Source organism: Octopus sinensis, linkage group LG3 (genome assembly GCF_006345805.1).
Source record: "Octopus sinensis linkage group LG3, ASM634580v1, whole genome shotgun sequence".
NCBI lineage: Eukaryota > Metazoa > Mollusca > Cephalopoda > Octopoda > Octopodidae > Octopus > Octopus sinensis.
This window is the reverse complement of record NC_042999.1, coordinates 22,404,718-22,409,717: the sequence shown is the minus strand read 5'-3', so window position 1 is coordinate 22,409,717 and position 5,000 is coordinate 22,404,718.

Sequence of the window (5,000 nt, the reverse complement as noted above, 5' to 3'; positions counted from 1 at the left end):
GTGTTGTGTTGAGTTTATTCGTGCATGTTTAGATGCACCATGATATGTGCATATCTGTGCATATTTAAAGTATTCATCTTAGTTGAAAACATGTGTGATGTATGCGTACATATGTGTATGTACGTGCGGCTGTGTGTGCACACATGCGGACGCATATACATACGTACATAAACATACGTATACATATTCACACAAACACACGTGCAAAAGTACAGGCACACACTAACTCAGAGGCATCACGGAAGTGTCGCTAGAGTGTGTGCGTTACCCGGGCAACCCTTGAGTTTGTGTTCCCGCCTGGGCAGCCACTGGGCCTTACGCTCCTGCTCGGTCAACCCTTGAGCCTGTATATCCACCTGGGTGATCTTTGAGCTTGCACTCCCATCCGAGCAACCATTGAGCTTTGAGCCCTCACCTAAGCAACTTTTGAGCTTTGTTCCCCCACCTAAGCAACGTCATGCCTCCATTCATCTACCCACACGACCTCACACTAAACACGGAGGCCTAGATCAAGTGCCTGGAGGACTCTGCACTATACCACACAAATGGGAGAACCCAGTCATGGCTGTCAGACAATTTCTGCGACCACATCACCCCTAACATCTGGCCACCTAACTCTTCAGACTGCAACCCCCTTAATTACTGTGTGGGATGCTGTTGAGGGAGAGACCAATGTTATTACACACACACACACACACACGCGGATTCATTACCCATTCATAAATACGTATTATACATTCGTATATACATTCATTCATTTGAGCTTTGAGCTTTGCGTTCCCGCCTGGGCAACTCTTGAGCTTAAGTTCCCGCCCAAACAACCCTAGAGCTTTGCGTTTCCGCCTCAACAACCTTTGAGCTTGCGCTCCAGCCCTGGCAACCCTTGTGCTTTGCAATCTCACCTAGCCAAACGTTGAGCTTTGCGCTCCCGTCCGGGCAACTGTTGAGCTTACACTCCCGTCCCGGCAACTTTTGAACTTGCACCCCCGCCCAGGCACTTTGAACTTTCATTCTCGCCCGGTCGACCCTTGAGCTTGTGTTCCAACCCGGGCAACTCGTGAGCTTGTGCTCATGTGCGGGCTATCCGTGAACTTGCGTTAACGCATGGACAACACTTGATTTGCGTACCCGTAATCCATTTCGGTTGCGCTCCCTCCCCCACTACGTCCTTGAGCTCTCTACAGACTTGTACAGCAGACCTAAAATGCCGCACCCATAAAACCCATGAGAGCGACGCTCGAGGTGCACATGCCCTTGACCCTTTCCATCCTACTACTAACCATGCTCGGGCCATACAGCTACGAAATGGCAGAACCTAAGGGGTATAGGAGAGAACGAATGACGGTATTTGTGCCGTCTATGAGCACGCTCAGTTCAAATTCTGCATTCACTCTGTCGGGTTGCTAAATAAGACTCCCAGTGGAGTAAGAGATTAATTCTTCTTTCTTCTTCTTTTCTTTCTCCCACTCTGCGTTGGTGGTGGTGGTGATGGGACTGAAACTTATAATATATCTTATTTCAAGATAGCCATAATCACCACTTCTCTATTGCAGAAGAGCAAAAGAGGCGGTAGTCGACACTCTGGTAGAGTATATTATAAGATGATGATCATGATGATAATGATGACGACGATGATGACGATGATGACGATGATGACACACACACACAGATATATATATATATTTATATATATATATATATACACACATATATATATGTGTGTGTGTATGTGTATGTATATATATATATATATATATATATATATATACACACATACGTACGTACATATATATATATATATATAATATATATATATATATATATATATATATATATATCACACACACACACATATATATATATTATATATATATACAGGCATACACACGTATATATGTATGCTTGCGTGTTTGTGTTCGTGTGTGTCTGTGTGTGTGATTATGAAATTAAATGGAATATATAGGAAGCATGTGTGTGTGTGCGTGTTGTGCATAGAAACTGAAAAAAAAAAGATAACAATAAGAAGGAAAACAGCATGAATATGAAAGTTAATCGGAAAGGGACTAAGAAACAGGTGTTACAGATAGATAGATAGATAGATAGATAGATAGATAGATAGATAGATAGATAGATAGATAGATAGATAGACAGATAGATAGATAGATAGAGAGATAGATAGATAGATAGATAGATAGATAGATAGATAGATAGATAGACAGATAGATAGATAGAGAGATAGAGAGAGAGAGAGAGAGAGAGAGAGAGAGAGAGAGAGAGAGAGAGAGAGAAAGAAAGAGAATTGGATACATACTATTACTGTACGAGAAGAGAGACAGAGAGAAACAGGTAGGAGGTGGAGGAAGGAGAGGAAAGCTAGAGTGATATTAGTGCCAACAGAAATTTGATACACGGAACAGGCGATGCGCGTGACCAAATGGAAAGAGCAGACGACACACAAGAGAAAGAAACACAATGTTATTTTCTTTTGTTTTCTCATGGCGGTTTTTCTTTTCTTTATGGTATATCATATTTGATATTTCATTTTCTTATGTTCGTTACACATCAAACAAATTTAAAGAAAATATGAGGAAAGTAAAAGAAAATGAGAATAGTATTGTTGTACTGTTGATAAAAAAAAAAGAAATACTGAAGACTAACGCAGTAACACACGTTTTTAAATAACACCAGTTTTGGAATCATGCTATCATTGGTATTAGTCAGGCTATCAATAAACAGAAGTTAATAATCTCGAAAGCGTAAAATTCCAACTGATCAATTTTTTCCCCCCTCCATGCAGCTTTAAGCAGTAAGCTACATTTATATTAATCAAAATTGATTTCGAGATATCATCGGGTGGACATAAAAAAATAAGAAACTAATAAAAAATAAACAATATAAAATAAAAAAAAAATACACTAGTGGAGATTGAGGTGAGATGTTTGTAATACTCGGGGGGAAAATTATGTTGTATATATGATGCTTACGGGGACAGGCAGACCGTGTTAATATTAAATTTATAGTCAATCTACAATATCTCTAGTCGCCATTGAGAAATGTCATATCATTCTCTTATGGCATATGAAACAAATTCAGCGGCCATTTTACCAAACATCGCCCAGCACTCACCATATGGAATCCATCAAACACCACTAACTGTCATTTCTAAATAATTTTTCCATTAATTTTCTTTATACTTGTTTTAGTACACTTTTTTACGCATATGCTATTTGCTTTATCTTCATCTTTTTATTCACAAGTATTTGTTTCTGCCTGTATACTCTATGCTGTAATGTGCATAGTTTATTGGTTAAAGTGGATAACTGTTAAATATCGGTATACCAATTTCAGTGTAACAGGTTAATACACATGTCTTTCTTGATAAGTATTTCGCTCCCTGTGGAGCACAGGCCACTAACTGCTTTTCTCTTCTGTATTCGAACCTGAGGCTGTCATTCCTACTTCTCCCCAAGTGGATCCCTGCTTTTTTCAGCTCTGCTTCAGTATTTTACTTTCCTTGACAGAAGGCCTTTCTCTCCCAGATCTTGGTTTCGAATTGTCATCGATACTTCTCTAATTTTGTTTTATTTCTTGGTAGGAGTGATCACCCTACGAAAACCTATTTTTATTTCTGGCAAAAAGTGGGCCACATTAAACTCGTCTCTATCCTTTAACCTCTCCCAGATGGAAGACCCTACCCTTCACTAGTATAGCTTTCACGGTCATTGAGGCATAGAAGCCATCACATCGTAACAAGGACTAAAGTTTGTGGAGGAATATACATATCTACAAGCAAGATAGTTTAGCATCTATGACCTTCTTGCAGGATTTTTAGAACTGCTGAGAAGAAAAATTGAAGAAACCATGATTTGTAGACCATACACAAGCTACAAACCTGGTCTCAATACTTGCAATAGAGATTTAAAGAAGGCCTGAGACGCCAAAAGAACCTAAAGAAACCGGTGACAGATTAAGTCTATCATTGACGAACAGATATAGATTATCTGATAGGCTTCCGCGTAGATTCCTCCTAAATGAAACGTGTCACGAGACTGCAATAGATTCGAAACCGGAACCGTGTGATTAGCTTCAAATCTAACTTTTTTAACCACACGGCTATGTTTGCATCTCTCTTCTCTCTCTCTCTCTCTCTCTCTAGCTAGCTATCCAATTTAACACCGAATACTGTATTATTAGCCTTGAGAGATCCTCTGATATACGTGTTTGGTCTATAAAAGCACATGCATAGATCGTAGCAGACAAGATTCGGCTGTTATGAACGCCACCTCATCGCTTTTATGCATCAAGCGCCAATATGAGAAGATCTCTCAAAGATAATAACACAGTATTCGGTGTTCTAACAAGGAATCCTCATTAGGTTGGAAATAAAGATTACTTTCTGGTACTAATACTGCTAGGCGCAGGAGTGGCTGTGTGGTAAGTAGCTTGCTTACCAACCACATGGTTCCTGGTTCATTCCAACTGCCAAGTATCTTCTACTATAGCCTCGGGCCGACCAAAGCCTTGTGAGTGGATTTGGTAGACGGAAACTGAAAGAAGCCAGTCGTATATATGCATATATACATATGTATGTGTATGTTTGTGTGTCTGTGTTTGCCCCCCCCCCGACATCGCTTGACAACCGATGCTGATGTGTTTACGTCCCCATAACTTAGCGGTTCGGTAAAAGAGACCGATGGAATAAGTACTAGGCTTACAAAGAATAAGTCCTGGGGTCGATTTGCTCGACTAAAGGCAGTGCTCCAGCATGGCCCCAATCAAATGACTGAAACAAGTAAGAGAGTATTTATATATATATATTCATACACGCAAGTATACATGCGTAGTGGATGTCTGCTCTTCGCAGAGGGCAGAGCCTGTTCAGGAAAAGAAATTGTGTGGCAGAGTATTTTATGTGTTGTGATCCTGAATTGGGTAGGGGACGTATGACCTGCGGTCCTAGCCGTGAATGAATTCTGAAACTAATGTTGAGGTTGTTTGGA